Consider the following 22,719-nt stretch of genomic DNA (forward strand, 5'->3'; position numbering starts at 1 on the left):
GCCACAAGGGTCACATCTAACTCCCTCTTAAATATAGCCAATGAACTGGCCTCAACTACCCTCTGTGGCAGAGAATTCCACAGATTCATCACTCTCTGTGTGAAAAATGTTTTTCTCATCTCGGTCTTAAAGGATTTCCCCCTTATCCTTAAGCTGTGGCCCCTTGTCCTGGACTTCCCCAACATCGGGAACAATCTTCCTGCATCTAGCCTGTCCAACCCCTTAAGAATTTTATAAGTTTCTATAAAATCCCCCCTCAATCTCCTAAATTCTAGCGAGTATAAGCCGAGTCTATCCAATCTTTCTTCATATGAAAGTCCTGACATCCCAGATTCTTGATTAGTATGGGTATCAGGGGTTATGGGGAGAAGGCAGGAGAATGGGGTTAGGAGGGAGAGATAAATCAGCCATGATTGAATGGCAGGGTGGACTTATTGGGCCGAATGGTCTAATTCTGCTCCTTTACTCAACTCCTCTTGTTATGAAGCCTAACATGCCATTCGCTTTCTTCACTGCCTGCTGTACCTACATGCTTACTTTTATTGACTGATGAACAAGGATCCCCAGATCCCGTTGTACTTCCCCTTTTCTCAGCTTGACACCATTTAGATAATAATCTTCCTTCCTGTTTTTGCTGCCAAAGTGGTTAACCTCACATTTATCCACATTAAACTTCATCTGCCATGCATCTGCCCACTCCCCCAACCTGTCCAAGTCACCCTGCATTCTCATAGCATCCACCTCACAGTTCACACTGCCACCCAGTATTGTGTCATCTGCAAATTTGCTAATGTTACTTGTAATCCCTTCATCTAAATCATTAATATATATTGTAAACAGCTGCGGTTCCAGCACCGAGCCTTGTGGTATCCCACTATTCACTGCCTGCCATTCTGAAAGGGACCCGTTAATCCCTACTCTTTGTTTCCTGTCTGCCAACCACTTCTCTATCCATGTCAGCACTCTACCCCAAATACCATATGTCCTAATTTTGCCCACTAATCTTCAATGTGGGACCTTATCAAATGCTTTCTGAAAGTCCAGGTACACTGCATCCACTGGCTCTCATTCCCATTTTCCTAGTTACATCCTCAAAAAACTCCAGCAGATTAGTCAAGCATGATTTCCCCCATCGTAAATCCATGCTGACTCGGACTGATCCTGTTACTGCTATCCAAATGTGCGGCTATTTCATCTTTTATGATTGACTCCAGCATCTTCCCCACCACCAATGTCAGGCTAACTGGTCTATAATTCCCTGTTTGCTCTCTCCCACCTTTCTTAAAAAGTGGGATAACTTTAGCTACCCTCCAATCCACAGAACTGATCCTGAATCTGTAGGACATTGGAAAATGATCACCAATGCATCCACAATTTCTCGAGCCACTTCCTTAAGTACCCTTAACTTTCAAAGAGGTCCCCCCCCCCTCCTAATCCTTCTAAACTCCAGCAAACACAGGTGTGGCCCAATGCTGTCAAATCATGGCAGCTCATGGAACAGTTTGCCCAAGACTGCAAGTAATTGCGGACAGTTGTGGATGTCACCCAGCCCATCACACAGACCAGACTCCCCACCATCGACTCCATCTACACTTCACGCTGCCTCGGAAAAACAGCCAACATAATCAAAGGCTTGTCCAGAAGCTTGAAGGGGTGCACAAACAGACTCAGGAACAGCTTCTCCTCAGTAATTATTTTTTAGCTTTTCCTAAAAGAAGTTCCCCCTCATCTCCTTCTGAGAAGAACATCCTAAAATTCTGAGGCTGTGACCTCTGGTCCGAGACTCTCCCACCAGTGGAAACATCCTCTCCACATCCACTGTATCCAAGCCTTTCATTATTCTTACTTCAACTTGCGTGACAAACGTACCCATGATCCAAAGCCGAACTTGCCGAATGATCCGAGCCCGTAGATTGATGGACAGTCTATAAAGGCCAGCGTCTGCAGAGGTCAGATTACTGAAGAGAAATGAACCATTGAGACGGTTGAAGTGGATGCGCCCATTGTATTTTTGTATAACGGCATGTTTTGGAGATCCAACATGGAACTGGAGAACGTGTTCCGTGGTGGTCCGATTCCCTGAGCGTTTGTCAATTTTTTCCCATTGGAAGACATGAGTAATATTCATGACCTCTTCATCCACCCCGAGAAACAACGGCGAGGTGCCAGGTGCCAGGTAAATCTCTGCTTCATCTTGTGCTGTAAAATATATTTAGAACATCGGATCAGGTACATGGAAACTCTTCCAACCTCATCTACTGTATCCGCGGTTCCTGGTTCAGGTAAAACAAGGGCTAAACAGACTATGCCAGCTAAAATGGAGTTCAGTTTAATTTGGATTGGATTGGGGATTCAGAGCGGTAACAGGCCCTTTGGCTCATCGAGTCTGCGCCGACTAGCGATCCCCGCACACTAACACTATCATAGAGTCATAGAGTGACACAGTGTGGAAACAGGCCCTTCGGCCCATCGACTCTGCGCCGACTAGCGATCCCCGCACACTAACACTATCATAGAGTCATAGAGTGACACAGTGTGGAAACAGGCCCAACTGGCCCACACCGACCAACATGTCCCAGCTATACAAGTCACACCTTCCTGCATACCCCTCCAAACTTGTCCTATCCATGTATCTGACTAACTGTTTCTTAAACCAGCTTGTTCCATACACCCGCCACCCTTTGTGTGAAAAAGATACCCCTCAGATTCCTATTGAATCTTTACCCCTTCAACCTTGAAATTATGTCCTCTGGTCCTCGAAATCCCCTACTCTGGGCAAGAGAATCCGTATATCCTACGCACACTGGGGGGATAATTTACAAGTATCCCAATTAAACCGAAGTTCTCAGAGAAAACCCACGCAGGTCACGGGGAGAACGTACAAACTCCGTACAGACAGCACCCGTGGTCGGGATCGAACCCGGGTCTCCGGCGCTGCAAGTGCTGCAAGGCAGCAACTCTACCGCTGCACCACCACGCGACTGTTCAGGCCTCAGCTAAATTAGCAGCAATGCATTTCAAAGCATGCTTAGGAAAACAAGTAGATGTTTTAGAAGAATGCTCTGGCTAACTTTGGAGGGCGCGGTGGCAGAGTTGCTGCCGGTTGTTGTTAGAGATGAAACTTATATTAAAACATGCTTCTATCATTCGCTTCACCTTGGGGAAGAATATAGAGGTTCAAGAATTAAAGAACTTCAAGAGTTAAAGAGTTTCAAGAGAGAATCCTGCATATATTGTGTTACAGTTCTGGACTCCTATAGGGGGGTTGCACATAAGGTCACTGGGTCATAGGGCTCGACGCACGGAGCCGCTAAATCCAACTGGAAGACATCCGTCACTTCCGGTATATGTTATTAATACAAGAAACGCGTACTTTCCTACCTGTTAAAAACCACCAAAATGTTGAATTTTTGCACTGTAAAAAATTGTGTAAGTCGGGGTAAGTGTGAGAGACATGTACCCAACTTTAGAATTCCAAACGTGAAGCGAAATGAAGGTATAGAGAAGCGAGAACTGAAGGAACTACAGCAGCTAAAGTGCTTGGTAAACATTGAAAATATTGGGAATTATCGCGTTTGCTCACTGCATTTCATCAAGTAAGGCATTATTTGTGTTTTTTTGTGATTCCTTTGGTATCTAAAAATTCTCAGAAGTGATAAATCTGGCTGTAAATTTTTCTTCAGATGCGTTTTCATTTTGTATGTAAAAACCCACGCGAACCATGGGCGATTTAAAAAAAATACAGCCAGATTTATCATTTCTGAAACTTTTTAGATGCCAAAGGAATCAAGAAAAAACACAAATAATGCCTTAGTTGATGAAATGCAGTGAGCAAACGGCCAATGTTTGCCAAGCACTCTGGCTGTTGTTGTCCCTTCAGCTCTCGCTTCTATCTACCGTCATTTCTCCTCACTTTTGGAATTCTGAAGTAGGCTAAATGTCTCTCACGCTTATCCCGATTTCCATAATTATTTACAGCGCAAAAATTGACAAATTCAGCGGGTTTTAACGGGCCCGCTACGCTGGAAACAATGGTAAGCGCCTACCTGCAGTTCATCGCGTGTACTCCACTTGGAGTAGCGTAGCAACAGTACGGGTCATGGGTCGTGACCCCACTGCCGTGAAACCTCCCTATACATCAGCGACCCCAGTGCAGGCTTGGCGATCGTTTAGCTGAACACCTCCACTCAGTCAGTCTTCCTAAACCTACCAGATCTCCCGGTTGCCAAACACTTGCCGACCAGCGATCCCTGCACACTAACACTATCCTACACACACATTTTCAATTTTACATTTATACCAAAGCTAATTAACCTACAAACTCTTTGGAGTAGGGGAGGAAGCTGAAGATCTCAGAGAAAACCCACGACGGGTTTACGTACAAACTCCGTACAGACAGCACCCGTGGTCAGGATCGAACCCGGGTCTCTGGCGCCGTGAGGCAGCAACTCTACCGCTGCGCCATGCAATCCAATCATCTAATCTAGTCGCGGGTCGGGGTAGTGGATGAGGTTCCGGCCTCTGGAAACCAACATCAACCCTATGATCAGTAAATGGTCACGGTTTCAACGCCCCTGCCCATTCCCACACTGACCTTTCTGTTCTGGGCCTCCTCCACTGTCAGAGTGAGGCCCAGCGCTAATTGGAGGAACAGCACCTCATATTTCGCTTGGGCAGCTTACACCCCAGCGGTATGAACATTGACTTCTCTAACTTCAAGTAACCCTTGCTTTCCCTCTCTCTCCATCCCTCCCCCACCCTAGTCCTCCGACTAGTTTCACCGTCCTCCTGATTAAATATTACTGATTGTACACCTCGTTGTCACCTTCCCCTCAGCTAACAATGAACCTTTCTACATTTCCTTATCAGCACCTTACCCTTCCATATCTCTAGACTCCCTCTCCCCTGACTCTGAAGAAACATCACCCATCCCTTCTAACATGTTGGCCAGGCTCTGTAACGTGGAGTTGGAATGCTGAGGTAGATGCCAAGTCTTGCGGAGAGCGCAGTGGAGATTTGCTGGATTAGATCCAGCTTCTAGGTGTTGCCATTAGAAAAAGATTAACAAAAAGGGGGGTGGGGCACGATGGCACGGGGGTGGAGTTGCTGCCTTACAGCACTTGCAGCGCCGGAGACCCGGGTTCGATCCTGACTACGGGTGCTGTCTGTGCGGAGTTTGTCCGTGTTCTCCCTGACCTGCGTGGGCTTTCTCCGAGATCTTCGATTCTCTCCCACACTCCAAAGACGTGCGGGTATGTAGGTTAATTAGATCGGTGTATGTGTAAGTTGTCCCCAGTGTGTGTAGAATGGTGTTAATATGCGGGGATCGCAGGACAGCACGATCTCGATGGGCCGAAGGGCCTGTTTCCGCGCTGTATCTCTCCACTAAACTAAAGGGAGGGTGAAAAGTGAGAAAATGCCAAGTCATAAAAGGGGCAAGGCACAGGATAGTTTGAAAATACTATCCTTTGAAAACAGTTTAATATTTTTGATTCGAACGTGTGTCAGAGGTTATGGGGAGAAGGCAGGAGAAGGTTCATTGTAGGTTAATTTGTGTCTGTAAATTGTGTGTAGGGATAGAACTGTAGAATAGGATAGGATCGGTGGAATTCTTTGCCACAGAAGACTCTGCAGGCCACATGAATGGATATTCTTAAGGCAGGGATAGATAGATTCTTGATTAGTACAGATGTCAGAGGTTATGGGGAGAAAGCAGGAGAATGGGGTTAGGAGGGAGAGATAGATCAGCCATGATTCACAGCAAAAGGATTTGAGTATAAGAGCAGGGAGGTTCTACTGCAGTTGTACAGGGTCTTGGTGAGACCACACCTGGAGTATTGCGTACAGTTTTGGTCTCCTAATCTGAGGAAAGACATTCTTGCCATAGAGGGAGTACAGAGAAGGTTCACCAGACTGATTCCTGGGATGTCAGGACTTTCATATGAAAAAAGACTGGATAGACTCGGCTTGTACTCGCTAGAATTTAGAAGATTGAGGGGGGACCTTATAGAAACTTACAAAATTCTTTAGGGGCTAGATGCAGGAAGATTGTTGGGGAAGTCCAGAACAAGGGGTCACAGTTTAAGGATAAGAGGGAAGTCTTTTAGGACCGAGATGAGAAAAACATTTTTCACACAGAGAGTGGTGAATCTGTGGAATTCTCTGCCACAGAAGGTAGTTGAGGCCAGTTCATTGGCTATATTTACGAGGGTGTTAGATGTGGCCCTTGTGCCTAAAGGGATCAGGGGGTATGGAGAGAAGGCAGGTACAGGATACTGAGTTGGATGATCAGCCATGATCTTATTGAATGGCGGTGCAGGCTCGAAGGGCCGAACGGCCTACTCCTGCACCTATTTTCTATGTTTCTATTTTTCGATTCCACCCCCCACAATTTTGTCCGTGCTCCCCGCACAAACATGTACGTCTTTGGAGTGTGGGAGGGAGCCGGTGCACCCGGAGAAAACCCATGCAGTTTCCTCCCATGCTCCAAAGGATACTGTACTGGATACTGAGTTAGATGATCAACCATGATCATATTGAATGGCGGTGCAGGCTCGAAGGGCCGAATGGCCTACTGCACCTATTTTCTATGCTTCTATGATTGAATGGTGGAGTAGACTTGATGGGCCGAATGGCATAATTCTACTCCTATCACTTATGACCTTATGACCTATGATCGTCCTTTAGACCTGGGGGAAACAGCGTGGAAACAGGCCCTTCGGCCCATCGAGTCGCACCCTGTCTCCGTCTCTCACTGTAACTCACCTTGTACGAACGATACACAATAATGCAGGGTGCTGAGGTAGAGAAGCCAATTAAACATATCGCCTGGGCAGAAGGTCGTTGTATTTCACAGTTGCTATGGATCAGCTGTTGGTAGTTGAATCTTCTTCATGTGCAAGGTTAACTTTGGAGCCTTTTATTAGCTGTGGAGAAATGAGATGGGGAGAGGGAGTTTACTGTACATACAGAATAGTGAAAGGCCTGGATAGAGTGGATGGGGAGAGGATGTTACCACTAGTGGGAGAGTCTAGGACCAGAGGTCATAGAAACATGGAAACATAGACAATAGGTGCAGGAGTAGGACATTCGGCCCTTCGAGCCAGCAACGCCATTCAATTTGATCATGCCCGATCATCCAGAATCAGTACCCCGTTCCTGCTTTCTCCCCATATCCCTTGATTATCCCTTGATTCCCTTAGCCCTAAGAGCAAAATCTAACTCTCTCTTGAAAACATCCACAGAGGGCACAGCCTCAGAATTAAAGGACGTTCCTTTCAAAAGGAGATGAGGAGAAATTTCTTTAGTCAGTGGGTGGTGAATCTGTGGAATTATTTGCCACAGACGGCTGTGGAGGCCAAGTCAGTGGATATTTTTAAGGCAGAGATGGATAGATTCTTGATTAGTCCGGGTGTCAAGGGTTATGGGGAGAAGGCAGGAGAATGGGGTTAGGAGGGAGAGAGAGACCAGCCTTGATTGAATGGCGTAGACTTGATGGGCCGAATGGCCTATTTTCTGCTACTATCACTTATGACATGACCTTATAGAAACACAAAAACATAGAAACATAGAAAATAGGTGCAGGAGTAGGCCATTCGGCCCTTCAAGCCTGCACCGCCATTCAATGTGATCATGGCTGATCATCCAACTCAGTATCCCATACCTGCCTTATCTCCATTTAGCCACAAGGGTCACATCTAACTCCCTCTTAAAAATAGCCAATGAACTGGCCTCAACTACCTTCTGTGGCAGAGAATTCCACAGGTTCACCACTCTCTGTGTAAAAAATGATTTTCTAATCTCGGTCCTAAAAGAATTCCCTCTTATCCTTAAACTGTGATCCCCTAGTTCTGGACTTCCCCAACATTGGGAATAATCTTCCTGCATCTAGCCTGTCCAACCCTTTAAGAATTTTGTAAGTTTCTATAAGAACCCCCCTCAATCTTCTAAATTCTAGCGAGTACAAGCCGAGTCTACCCAGTCTTTCTTCATATGAAAGTCCTGCCATCCCAGGAATCAGTCTGTATAGCAAGATAACATGGACAGCTATGTGTTTTTTTATTATTATACATTATTCTACATAGATATATTTATTATACAACGTGGAAACATTCCCTACAACCCTGTACATAGCCGTGCCGACCAGTGACCACCCGAATGGCCAACTCCTGCACCTATTGTCTATTGTCTGTTGTATGATTGCGACCTCAGACTTCAGAGTTAAAGGGCTGAAAGAGGCCCTTCGGCCCACCGAGTCCATGCTGGCCAGCGATCACCCAGCACACTAATACTATCCAACACACACTAGGTTTACAGTTCACAATTTTTACCGAATTAACCTGCAAACCTGTACGTCTTTGAGGCGTGGGAGCAAACCGGAGCACCCGGAGAAAACCCACACGGTCACAGGGAGAACGTACAAACTTGGCACACACAGACACACACACACAGCACCAGAGGTCAGGATCGAACTCGGGTCTCCAGCACTCTGTGTCTATCTCCAGAGATGCTGCCTGACCCGCTGAGTTACCCCAGCACTTTGTGTCTATATGAGTTCACTTGTTGTCTAACAAGTACTATATAAATGACTTTAAACTTTGAGGAGAAAGTTAAGCCAGACTTTGAGAGATTCCGGGTTAACTTTCGCAAAGATTGAAATTGTAAATCTACTTGTTTAAGAAGCAACTGCAGATGGTAGGTAGAATCGAAGGTAGATAAAAATGCTGGAGAAACTCAGCGGGTGCGGCAGCATCTATGGAGCGAAGGAAATAGGCAACGTTTCGGGCCGATCCCCTTCTTCATCCCATTTCCTTCGCTCTATAGATGCTGCTGCACCCGCTGAGTTTCTCCAGCATTTTTGTCTAAGTAAACCTACTTACCGTGAATGGATTTGAAAGCTCCTTATAAAAACGCAACAGGTTTGAAAGCCTTCCCTCTGTCAAATATGACAATTTCTCAAGTCAGAAAGGTGCATTGAATGATTGAAACATCGTCGACCCACACACACACACACACACACACACACACACACACACACACACACACACACACACACACACACACACACACACACACACACACACACACACACACAGGCGTTGCTGGTTCACTCCAAGTTTACCTTTGGGTCACTCGCCCCCTACTGGGTCGAAAGGTGTTTGGTTTAAGTTTACCTTGAGATCGACACAAAATGCTGGAGTAACTCAGCGGGACAGGCAGCATCTCTGGAGAGAAGGGATGGGTGGCGTTTCTGGTCGAGACCCTTCTTCAGAACCAAGTCAGACTTGACCTGAAATGTCACCCATCCCTTCTCTCCAGAGACGCTGCCTGTCCCGCTGAGCTACTCCAGCATTTTTGTGTCTCTCGCCAGTGAGAGAGACTGGATAGTCTATCTCCAGCGGGACAGACTGCCACATTATTTACAAGCAGCTTAACGTGGACTGGTGTAAATGTTTCACAGGAACTACTAGAAGCCGGGGGATAAGTCCTTCCATCCTGGAATTCCCCCCACTATAGATTCAGTCAGTGCTCCAGTTTGTATTTAAAGAGTAAAACATACTCACCGGGCGGTAGATGTCCGGGTTGATGAAATTGCTCACATCATTTACGTTGTATATATAGTGCGCTCCAAAGCTCCACCCACGCTGCCCGTCATAGAAAAGCGTACACACAAAGTTAGACACAAAGTGCTGGAGTAACTCAGCAGATCAGGCAGCATTTCTGGAGAGAAGGAAAAGGCGACCCAGCCAAATTAACGTGCAAACCTGCACGCCTTTCAGACGTGAGAACAAACCGGAGCACCCGGAGAAAACCCACACGGTCACAGGGAGAACGAACAAACTTGGCACACGGACACACACACACACACACACACAGCACCCGAGGGAGCCGCTGAGTTACTCCAGCACTTTGTGTCTGTGTCTCCAGAGATGCTGACTGGCCCGCTGAGTTACTCCAGCACTTTGTGTCTGTATGAATTTCCTTGTCGTCTAACAAGTACAATAGAAACATAGAAAATAGGTGCAGGAGTAGAGGCCATTCGGCCCTTCGAGCCTGCACCGCCATTCAATATGATCATGGCTGATCATCTAACTCAGTATCCTGTACCTGCCTTCTCTCCATACCCCCTGATCCCTTTAGCCACAAGGGCCACATCTAACTCCCTCTTAAATATAGCCAATGAACTGGCCTCAACTAGGTTCTGTGGCAGAGAATTCCACAGATTCACCACTCTCTGTGTGAAAAATGTTTTTCTCATCTCGGTCTGAAAAGATTTCCCCTTTATCCTTAAACTGTGACCCCTTGTTCTGGACTTCCCCAACATCGGGAACAATCTTCCTGCATCTAGCCTGTCCAACCCCTTAAGAATGTTGTACGTTTCTATAAGATCCCCCCTCAATTCTAAATTCTAGCGGCTGGAAACATGACTTTAAACGTTGAGGACAGCAAAAAATACTTACTCGGTGGTGGATGGATGTCCGGGTTTATAAATGTTGCTCAGATCATTTCTACTTATATAGTGGCTCTCCTGCCTTGAGCTCCACCCCGCTGAGTTACTCCAGCACTTTTGTGTCTACAGAGATGACAATTTCTGACACATAATCAGAATGATTCATTGAAGCATTGCCCACACACACACACGTGTCCATTCTTCAGCCCAAGTTTATCTTTGAATCGGTCGCTGGTTCAGTCTTTGTTTCTGTCGCTGCCCACACGGTCGAAAGATGCTTGGTATAAGTTTACTTTGAGATAGACACAGAGTGCTGGACCAACGATCCCCGCACACTAACAATATTCTACACACACTTGGGCAGGAGTTCCCAACCTTTTTCGTCCCATTTACCCCCGGCAACTTTAATAGCACATAACAATATTATTTCACTTATTTATGAACAACTAATGATGAGCAGGTACCAGTATACCAGAACCAAACACAGTCAGTCAATGAGAACAAATATGTACAAATCCAGAATCAACAAATGTACCCCCTGGGGTAAATCTGTGGATGTGTGGGAGGAAAGCGAAATCTGGGAGCAAACCCTCACAGGTCACGGGGACAACGTACAAACTCCGCACCCGTAGTCAGGATTGAACTCGGCTCTCCAAAGAAGAACAGGTTTGTAGGTAAATTGGCTTGGGAGAAAAATGTAAATTGTCCATAGTGTGTGTAGGATAGTGTTAGTGTGCGGGGATCGCTGGTCGTTGCGGACTCGGTGGGCCGAAGGGCCTGTTTCCACACTGTATCTCTAAACTAAACTAAACTAAACTAAACTAAACTACCCCCCCCCCCCCCCCCCCCCCCCCTTAATTCTTAAGGGGTTGGACAGGCTAGATGCAGGAAGATTATTCCCGATGTTGGGGAAGTCCAGAACAAGGGGTCACAGTTTAAGGATAAGAGGGAAGTCTTTTAGGACTGAGATGAGAAAATCATTTTTTACACAGAGGGTGGTGAATCTGTGGAATTCTCTGCCACAGAAGGTAGTTGAGGCCAGATCATTTGGCTATATTTAAGAGGGTGTTAGATGTGACCCCTGTGGCTAAAGGGATCAGGGGGTATGGAGAGAAGGCAGGGATGGGATACTGAGTTGGATGATCAGCCATGATCATATCAAATTGCGGTGCAGGCTCGAAGGGCCGAATGACCTACTCCTGCACCTATTTTCTATGTTTCTATGTTTCTATGAGACACTTCTTCAGACTGGGAGTACGGGCGGAGGTAGACACAGAGATATGGAAGGGTAAGATGTGAAAATGAGAGATCAAAGGGGATAAATCTCAAGGAAAATGTTGAATAGATTATTGTTAGCTAAGGGAAGGTGACAACGAGGCATACAATGTAAAATTTAATCAAAGGGACAGTCAGACTGGTGGGAGAAGTGGGATGGGGGAGGGATGGAGAGAGAGGGAAAGCAAGAGTTACTTGAGGTTGGAAGTCAATATTCATACCGCTGGGTTATAAGATGCCGCAGATAAACAAAAAATGCTGCAGTAAAGAGTAACTCGTCTGAAGTCATTAGACTGTCCAGTCTAGTCTGTCTGGAAGATTCTCGACCTCGACCTGAAATTCGTTGCAATTCATTGCCACAGAAGTCAGTGGATAACTTTAAGTCAGAGATAGATAGATTCTTCATTAGTACGGGTGTCAGGGGTTATGGGGAGAAGGCAGGAGATTGGGGTTAGGGGAGAGAGATAGATCAAACATGATTGAATGGCTGAGTGGACTTGATGGGCCGAATGGCCTCATTCTGCTCCCAACACTTATGAACTTATGAAACGTCATCTATTCCTTTTCTCCAGAGATGATGCCTGACCCGCTGAACTACTCCAGCATTTTGTGTCTATCTTTGGTATAAACCAGCACTTGCAGTTCTTTCTTTCTGCAAATTAACCTTTTGTGAATACTGCAATTCTCTTTGTACCTCCAATTACTGATTCCTCTCCCCAACTAGCAAATAATCTACGCCTTGATCCTTTCTACTAAAGTTCATGACCACACATAGAGTCATAGAGTGATACAGTGTGGAAACAGGTCCTTCGGCCCATCTTGCTCATACCGACCAACATGTCCCAGCTACACTAGTCCCACCTGCCTGCGTTTTGGCCCATATCCCTCCTAATCAAGTAGGTGAATCAGGGACCAGAAGACATAGGATTAAGGTGAAGGGGAAAAGATTTAATAGGAATCTAAGGGGTAACTTTTTCACACAAGGGTGGTAGATGTATGGATTTGTTCTGGCCTTTCCTGGACTCGAGCTTATCCCCCCCCCCCCCCTCCACCCACCCCCCCATCTCTATCTTTCAGTCTGAAGAAGGGTCTCGACCCAAAACGTCACCCATTCCTTCTCTCCAGAGATGCTGCCTAAACCGCTGAGTTACTCCAGCTTTTTGTGTCTATCTTCGATGTAAACCAGCATCTGCAAGTTCCTTCCTATACATTTATAGCCATAGAGCAGCACAGTGTGGAAACAGGCCCTTCGGCCCAACTTGCCCACACCGGCCAACATGTTCCATCTCTAGTCCCACCGGACAGCATTTGGTCCATATCCCTTGAAAACCTATCCTCTACATAGTCCTTGCCTCTACTACCTCATCTGGCAGCTTGTTCCATACACCCACCACCCCTTGTGTGAAATGTTACCCCTCAGACTCCTATTAAATCTTTTCCCCTTCACTTTGAACATGTGTCCTCTGGTCCTCGATTCCCCTCTTCTGGGCAAGAGATTCTGTGCATCTACCCAATCTATTCCTCTCATGATTTTGTACACCTCTATAAGATCACCCCTCATCCTCCTGCGCTCCAAGGAATAGAGACCCAGCCTGCTCTACCTCTCCCTGTAGCTCACACCCTCTAGTCCTGGCAACATCCTCGTAATTCTTCTCTGAACCGTTTCCAGCTTGGCAACATCTTTCCTATAACACGGTGCCCAGAACTGAACACAATACTCTAAATGCGGTCTCTCCCACGTCTTATACAACTGCAACGGAGCTGCGGGTCTGTGGAGCGACCAGCTGCGGGTGGCAGCGCTGAACTTAAAACCGGGAGCCTGGGATCTCTAGATGAGATCGCCAGTTGTGGAGCTCCAACCGGCGCGGCCTTGTTGGCTTCGGAAGCCGCGGCCTCCAGTGCGGAAGCGGCCGTTCCAGGGTTCCCAGGCCTGGAACATCGGGCCTCCGTAGAGGCAACTGTGGAGGCCTTAATGGGCCCGACTATGGGTGAACTGGGGTTGGGGACTGGACTTTGTGCCTTCCATCATGGTGGGATCCATTGTGGGGGGATGTTCTATGTGTTTAAGACTCTTATTGGTGTTATGTCTGTATTCTTTTTTTGTGTGCTGCAAAATGGCAAAAAGCATTTCACTTCACTACACCTGGGTATATGTGAATGTGACTAATAAAATACCTTTGATGCTTTGAACATGACCTCACAACTTCTATATTCAATGCTCTGGCTGATGAAGGTCAACGTGCCAAATTGTGGGGTAATATAAGTGTGCTAGTTTCATCACTGGGTGAATTCCCGAACTGAAAGGCTTCTGGGCACCTGGGAAGTTCCAATACAAGTGACTGCCACTAAAACACGGGGGATGACCTTTACATTTGACTTTCACGTTGATTCGATGCCCTGCCACGCAAGGCCGTTACGTTGCCAGTTTCTTCTCCAGAGAAACGTGGCTGTTTTTGCAGTGAGTTTGTGTGTAGCGCCTTCCTGATCTTTGGGCACCTCTTACAGGGCAGAGGGTGGAGGGGAGAGGGGGAGAGAGGGAGAGGGGGAGATGGGGGGAGGGTGGAAAGGAGAGAGGGAGAGGGGGAGTGAGGGTGGAGGGGGAGAGAGGGAGAGGGGGAGTGAGGGTGGAGGGGAGAGAGGGAGAGGGTGGAAAGGAGAGGGGGAGAGAGGGAGAGGGGAGAGGGTGGAGGGGAGAGGGGGATTGGGACAGGGGAGGGGGCGAGAGGGAGGGAGTAGGTGGGGAGTGGAGGGGGGTAGCGGGGAGGGGGAGAAAGGCCTTAAACATACCCATTGCCTTGGCCTCCACAGCCGTCTGTGGTGATGTTGACATGCTGTAATTCTCAAAGCCCTGAGAATATTTCAGTCAGTGTCTCAAATCGAACTGGTACTAGATTGTGTGAAGTCTTTGATGAGAGAGTAATTCAGCACAGAAACAGGCCCTTCGGCCCACTGAATCTATGCCGGAACTCAGCATCCATCTCTGCACTAATCCTATGCTAATCCCATTATTATCACAGGCGTTACAGAAGCTTTAAGAGGCTTTGAGAGGCTTTAAGAGGTTTTAAGAGGCTTTAAGAGGCTTTAAGAGGCTTTAAGCTTTAAGAGGTTTTAAGAGGCTTTGAGGCTTTAAGAGGTTTTAAGAGACTTTAAGAAGCTTTAAGAGGCTTTAAGAGGCTTTAAGCTTTAAGAGGTTGTAAGAGGCTTTAAGATGTTCTAAGAGGCGTTGAGATGTTCTATGAGGCTTTGATAAGTGCTAAGCTTTAAGAGGCTTTACGAGGCTTTAAGTTTTTAGAGGCTTTGAGGCTTTAAGATGTTCTGAGCTTCTAAGAGGCTTTAAGATGTTCTAAGAGGCTTTAAGATGTTCTAAGAGGCTTTGATAAGTTCTAAGCTTTAAGAGGTTCTGAGGCTTTGAGAGGCTTTAAGATTTGGATATGGAGGGATATGGATTCATGAGTTCATAGGTTCTATCAGCAGAATTAGGCCCTTCGGCCCATCAAGTCTACTCCGCCATTCAATCATGGATGAGATGCAGGCAACGTTTTGTTTAACATGTTATTTGACAGGTTTCAGACTGAGTGGACTGATGGACCAGTTTAGTTTAGTTTAGTTTAGTTTAGTTTAGTTTAGTTTAGTTTAGAGATACAGTGCGGAAACAGGCCCATTGACTCACTGAGTCCACACTGATCAGCGATCCATTCTAAATGCCAGTGAATACAAGCCCAGTCGATCCATTCTTGCATCATATGTCAGTCCCGCCATCCCCGGGAATTAACCTGGTGAGCCTAGGCTATTGAGGGAGTGCAGAGTAGTTCACCAGGTTCATTCCCGAGATGGCAGAATTAACATATGACGAAAGAATGGATCGACTGCGCTTGTATTCACTGGAATTTAGAAGCATGAGAGGGGATCTTATAAAAACATATAAAATTCTTGAGTGATTGGACAGGCTAGATGCAGGAAAAATGTTCCTGATGTTGGGGGAGTCCAGAACAAGGGGTCACACAGTTTAAGAATAAGGGGTAAACCATTTAGGACTGAGATGAGGAAAAAACGTTTTCACCCAGAGAGTTGTGAATCTGTGAAATTCTTTGCCACAGAAGGCAGTAGATGCGAATTTACTGTATGTATTCAAGAGAATAGATATAGCTCTTAGGGCTAATGGAATCAAGGGATATGGGGAAAAAGCAGGAACGGGTTATTGATTCTGGATGATCAGCCATGATCATATTGAGTGGCGGTGCTGGCTCGAAGGGCCGAATGGCCTACTCCTGCACCTTATTTCTATGTTTCTATGTTTCTATTCCCGCACAATAACACTATCCAACAAACACGAGGGACAATTTACACTTTACAAGCCGATTAATCTGCAAACCTCTACGACTTTGGAGTGTGGGAGGAAACGGAAGATCTCGGACAAACCCCACGCAGGTCACGGGGAGAACATACACGGGGAGAACGGGCGGCGCCGACTTCAACATCGGTAGCCTGGGAGCTCCAAACCGGCGCGGCCTTGTCGGCTTCGGAAGCCGCGGTCTCCGGTAGGGAATCGGCCGTTCCAGGTGGCCCAGCCGCTGAGAGGACTCTCCCGACGCCGGGGCAACACCACCCGGCCAGAACGGTCAGGAACATCGGGCCTCCGTAGAGGCAATAGCGGAGGCCTCAATAGGCCTGACTTTGGGAGAACTGGGGATGGGGACTGGACATTGTGCCTTCCCCCACAGTGGTAACCATTGTGGGGGGATGATTTTTGTGTGTAAGTGATTATTTTAGTTTGTGTCCAAGATGGCTGTCGGAAGGGAGAGTGGACGCTGGCGCGGTTTAGCTGCCGCTGCTCTCTCTTCACATTGTGTTTTTGATTTTTTTTGTCTTTGGATCGAATTCTGTCTTTAATTTGTGTATTGGTGATGTCCTTATTGTTTATTTTACTCCGATTATATGTTTTTTACTCTTGTTAAATTCTGTAAGGTGTCCTTGAGACTTTTGAAAGGCGCCCACAAATAAAATGTATTATTATTATTAAACTCCGTGTAGACAGCACCCGTAGTCGGGATCGAACCCGGGTCTCTGGCGCTGTGAGGCAGCAACTCTACCGCTGCGCCACCCTGTGGCCATTTTGTCCTTGTTCCATACTGTTCTAGGTTGAACATTCTACACTTCCCCACATTCCCATCAACTCCCCAAGTTTCCACCACTCACTTGCAATCCCGGGATATTTACAGCAGCCAAATAACCTGCCAACAAACTCATGAAAGGCCGTTGATCTGAAAAATATTCTTTTGAAACAAGGAACTGCGGATGCCGGTTTACCAAGGAAAGACACAAAGTGCTGGAGTAACAGGAAGGGGGAGAGAGGGTGGGGGAATGTGGAGGGTGTGGAGAGGATGTTTCCACTAGTGGGAGAGTCTAGGACTAGAGGTCACAGCCTCGGCATTAAAGGATGTTCTTTTCGGAAGGAGATGAGGAGGAATTTCTTTAGTGAATCTGTGGAATTCTTTGCCACAGAAGGCTGTGGAGGCCAAGTCAGTGGATATATTTAAGGCAGATATAGATAGATTCTGGATTAGTACGGGTATCAGAAGGCAGGAGAATGGGGTTAGGAGGGAGAGAGATAGATCAGCCATGATTGTATGGAGGAGTAGACTTGATGGGCCGAATGGCCCAATTGTGCTCCTATCACTTATGACCTTCTGACATAACCCAGCAGGTCAGGCAGCATCTCTGGAGAACATGCGTAGGTGATGTTTCGGTTGGGACCTTTCTACATGTTTAGGAAGGAACTGTAGATGCTGGTTTACACCGAAGATAGACACAAAAAGCTGGAATAACTCAGCGGGTCAGGCAGCATCTCTGAATGGGTGATGTTTCGGGTCGAGACTGGATAGGGATAATAGAAACGAGAGATTTGAAGAGAAAGGAACATCGGCCAAGTGGGATGTTTTTAAAAGGGTGCGGACTAAAGCTCAGGATGTGTACGTCCCCGTTAGAGTGAAGGGCAAAGCAGACATAAGGAAGCTTGGCTGACGAGGGAAGTCGAGGCGTTGGTCAAAAACAAGAAGGATGCATGGGACAGGTACAGGCAGCTGGGATCAAGTGTATCCCTGGAGGAGTTTCAGGAACTAAGAGGTAAACTGGAAAAGGAGATCAAAGGGGCAAAAAGGCCAGTCAGTGTTACCGTCGAAGACGTACTGAAGGTACTGTCGTGTATGAAGGTAGACAAATCTCCAGGGCCTGATCAGATATGTCTGAGGACATTACGGGAAACTAGAGAGGAAATTGCAGGAGCCCTGGTTGAAATTTATGAGTCATAGACACATAGAAACATAGAAAATATGTGCAGGAGGAGGCCATTCAGCCCTTCGAGCCAGCACTGCCATTCATTGTGATCATGGCTGATCGTCCCCTATCAATAACCACTGCCTGCCTTCTCCCCATATCCCTTGACTCCACTGGCCCCTAGAGCTCTATCTAACTCTCTCTTAAATCCATCCAGTGATTTGGCCTCCACTGCCCTCTGTGGCAGGGAATTCCATAAATTCACAACTCTCTGGGTGAAAATGTTTTTTCTCACCTCAGTCTTAAATGACCTCCCCTTTATTCGAAGACTGTGGCCCCTGGTTCTGGACTGGCCCAACATTGGGAACATTTTTCCTGCGTCTTGCTTGTCCAATCCTTTTATAATTTTAGATGTTTCTATAAGATAGCCCCTCATCCTTCTAAACTCCAGTGAATACAAGCCTAGCCTTTTCAATCATTCCTCATATGACAGTCCCGCCATCCCAGGGATCAATCTCGTCAACCTACGCTGCACTGCCTCAATCACAAGGATGTCCTGCCTCAAATTAGGAGACCAAAACTGTGCACAGTATTTAAGTCGTCCTTAAATACAGGAGAGTTGCCGGAAGACTGGAGGGTGGCAAATTTTGTGCTTCTTGTCAAGAAGGGCTGCAGGGAAAATGCTGGGAACTATAGGCCGCTGAGCTTAACATCTGTAGTTGGTAAGTTACTGGAGAGTATTCTGAGGGATAGGATATACAGGCATTTGGATGGGCAAGGGCTGATTAGGGATAGTCAGCATGGTTTTGTACGTGGGAGGTCGTGTCTCACAAATTATTTTGAAGGTAAGGGCAGAGCTGTAGATGATGTGTACATGGATTTCAATAAGGCTGGGCGATCGTTTCGCCGAACACCTCCGCTCGGTCCGCAATAACCAACCTGACCTCCCGGTGGCTCAGCACTTCAACTCCCCCTCCCACTCCGTATCCGACCTCTCTGTCCTGGGTCTCCTCCATGGCCAGAGCGAGCAACACCGGAAATTGGAGGAACAGCACCTCATATTCCGCTTGGGGAGTCTGCATCCTGGGGGCATGAACATTGAATTCTCCCAATTTTGTTAGTCCTTGCTGTCTCCTCCCCTTCCCCAGCCCTCCTGCTGTCTCCTCTCATCCCTCAGCCTTCGGGCTCCTCCTCCTTTTTCCTTTCCTCTCCCCGCCTCCCCCACCCCCCATCAGTCTGAAGAAGGGTTTCGGCCCGAAACGTTGCCTATTTCCTTCGCTCCATAGATGCTGCTGCACCCGCTGAGTTTCTCCAGCTTTTTTGTGTACCAGGCATTCGACAAGGTTCCGCAGGGTAGGCTGCTCTGGAAGGTTAGATCACATGAGATCCAAGGAGGGATGGCTGAATTGATAACAATTGGCTCCATAGAAGGGTTGCTTCTCGGATTGGAGGCCTGTGTCTAGTGGTGTGCTTCAGGGTTTGGTGCTGGGCCCGTTACTGTTTGTCATCTACATCAATGATTTGGATGAGAACATACAGGGCAAGATTGGCAAGTTTGCTGATGATACAAAAGTGAGTGGTTTTGCAGATAGTGAAGATGGTTGTGAACGATTGTAGCAGGATCTGGATCGATTGGCCAGGTGGGCTGAGGAATGGTTGATGGAATTTAATACAGAGAATGGTGAGTTGTTGCATTTTGGGATGTCTAACAAGGGCACAACCTACACAGTGAACGGTCGGCCTATGGGTAGTGTTGTAGAGCAGAGGGATCTAGGAGTACAGGTGCAGGTTTCCTTGAAGGTCGAGTCGCAGGTAGATAAGGTGGTCAAAAAGGCTTTTGGCACTTTGGCCTTCATCAGTCTTGAGTATTGAGTATAGAAGTTGGGAGGTCATGTTGCAGTTGTATAAGACTTGGTGAGACCGCATTTAGAGTATTGTGTTCAGTTCTGGACACCGTCTTATAGGAAAGTAACTATGATAAAGGAAACAGGCCATTGTTAGCTGTATGTTGGGTGAAAACGAGAAGCTGGTTAATGAAAGTCCAGTCAGTGCTTGGAAATGTAAGACCAGTGCCTGTAAAAATAAATCCAGTACTTGTTAATTTAAGTCTAGTCCTTATAAATGTGAGTCTAATGCTCATAAATGTAGGTCGAGCAGTGCTTGTTATTTGCCTAGTTACTGAATGTGTAACAAGGAAGTGGAGATGCTGGTTTAAACTGAAGATAGACGCAAATTGAAACCAAATTCCGTTTGAACCTCAATGTTGTCAATGAGGTTCAAATGACAACAAATAAATTGTATCAATGCTGGAGTATGTCTCGGGTACGCGCGCGTGTGTCTCGGGTGCGCGCAACTTGAAGCTCGCCTGGCGATTTCTCACTCGACTGGGGCGTTGAGGGAGCGGAGTTTAGACGCGGAGTCTGCAGAAGTTGGCGATTTCACAACTCGGGGAAGTCGAGGAAGGATAATTTTTTAGACCATTGCAACGAAGAAACGATTCTGTGCTGCGGCAGATGCGAAAATGTAGACCCAGCGCTTGTGAATGTAAGTCCAGCGCGTGTGAATGTAAGATAGACCCAAAATGCTGGAGTAACTCAGCGGGACAGGCAGCATCTCTGGAGAGAAGGAATGGGTGATGTTTCGGGTCGAGACTGGTCAGGGATAAGGTGAACGAGAGAAATAGACGATGATGTGGAGAGATAAAGAACAAATGAATGAAAGAGATGCAAAAAAGTAACGATGAGAAAGGAAATAGGCGAATGTTAGCGGTTTGGAGGGTGAAATCGAGAAGCTGGTTCTTGTGTGCTTGTTATTGTAGGTTCAGTGCTTGTTAGTGGAAGTCCGGGAACCGCACGGAAACCTTGGGTGGGGGGGCAAAGTCTCCAGAGGTTCCCATTCAGGTTTCCTAAGTGGGACAGGGGCATATGTTTTTGTTTTGTAAGCCAGCATCTGTAGTTTCTTGTCTCCACCCATTGTTGAGTTTCTGTTTCATTCAAACATCCGGCACCTTGGATTGTGTTACTTTTATTCTCTTTAGCTTAGTTCCTTTTTTTTTGGTTTAGTTTCGAGATTCAGCGCGGAAACAGGCCCCTCGGCCCACCGAGTCCGTGCCGACCAGCGATCCCCGCACACTAACATTATCCATCGCTCACTAGGGACAATTTACCGAAGCCGATTAATCTACAAACCTCCACGTCTTTGGAGTGTGGGAGGAAACCGGAGCGCCCGCAGAAAACCCCACGCAGGTAGGTCAGGGGGAGAACGTGCAAACTCCGCACAGACAGCACGGAGCTCTGGCGCTGTGAGGCAGCAACTCTACCACTGCACCACCGTGCACCACTCGCTAAAGTCTCTGAATTCATAGACAGCCCAGTGTAGTTGTCTACAGATTCTCCACCACAGGAGGTGTTTGATTCTTTGATCTCTCCACCATTCACACTTCAAAGTGTAGTGTAGGAAGGAACTGCAGGTGCTGGTTTAAACCGAAGATGGACACAAAATGCTGGAGTAACTCAGCGGGACAGGCAGTATCTCGGGCGACGTTTCCGGTCGAGACCCTTCTTCAGACTGGTCAGGGAAAAGGGAAACGAGAGATATAGACGATGATGTGGAGAGATAAAGAACAAATGAATGAAAGATATGCACAAATGTAACGATGATAAAGGAATCAGGCCATTGTTAGCTGTTTGTTGGGTGAGAACGAGAAGCTGGTGCGACTTGGGTGGGGGAGGGATGGAGAGAGAGGGAATGCCGGGGCTACCTGAAGTGAGAAGTCAATGTTCATACCACTGGGGTGTGAGCTGCCCAAGCGGAATATGAGATGCTGTTCCTCCAATTTGCGTTTAGCCTCACTCTGACAATGGAGGAGACCCAGGACAGAAAGGTCAGTGTGGGAATGAGAAGGAGAATTAAAGTGTCTAGCAACCGGGAGATCAATTCAGTTTAGTTTATTGTCACGTGTACCGAGGTACAGTGAAAAGCTTTTGTTGCGTGCTAACCAGTCAGCGGAAAGACAATACATGATTACAATCGAGCCGTCCACAGTGTACAGATGCAGGATAAGGGAATAATGTTTAGTGCAAGGTAAAGCCAGCAAAGTCCGATCAAAGATAGTCCGAGGTTCACCAATGAGGTAGATGGTTGTTCAGGACTGCTTGCTACAACTAACTAACTAGCCCTGTCCCACTGTACGAGTTCATTCAAGAGTTCTCCCGAGTTTGCCCTGATTCGAACTCGGAGAACTGTTCTAACTGCAAGTAACGTATACGATGTCAAGATTAAAAATGATTACAATCCTAAATGGCACAGCTGATAGAGCCACTGCCTCACAGCGCCAGGGATCTCGGGTGCTGTCTGTGCGGAGTTTGCAAGTTCACCCTGTGAACATTTGATTGATTTTTAAAATTTACTTTGAGACACAGTGCGAAAAACAGGCCCTTCGGCCCACCGAGTCTGCACCGACCAGCGATCCCCGCACACTAACGCTGTAAGAAAGCGAATGGTATGTTAGCATTCATAGCAAAAGGATTTGAGTATAGGAGCAGGGAGGTTCTACTGCAGTTGTACAGGGTCTTGGTGAGACCACACCTGGAGTATTGCGTACAGTTTTGGTCTCCTAATCTGAGGAAAGACATTCTTGCCATAGAGGGAGTACAGAGAAGGTTCACCAGACTGATTCCTGGGATGTCATGACTTTCATATGAAGAAAGACTGGATAGACT

The 22,719-nt window shown here is 46.9% G+C and overlaps 1 long non-coding RNA gene across 1 annotated transcript; it reads right to left on the reverse strand.

The window, feature by feature from the left end:
• Window positions 1-1,942: 1,942 nt before the first annotated feature.
• Window positions 1,943-8,986, reverse strand: LOC116990200. The gene is made up of 3 exons (XR_004416466.1): window positions 8,880-8,986; window positions 6,766-6,926; window positions 1,943-2,199 (listed from the first exon to the last, which is right to left on the reverse strand). It is a non-coding gene; the product is annotated as an uncharacterized LOC116990200 (long non-coding RNA).
• Window positions 8,987-22,719: the final 13,733 nt, after the last annotated feature.

The sequence above is a fragment of the Amblyraja radiata genome, chromosome 30 (assembly GCF_010909765.2).
Source record: "Amblyraja radiata isolate CabotCenter1 chromosome 30, sAmbRad1.1.pri, whole genome shotgun sequence".
NCBI lineage: Eukaryota > Metazoa > Chordata > Chondrichthyes > Rajiformes > Rajidae > Amblyraja > Amblyraja radiata.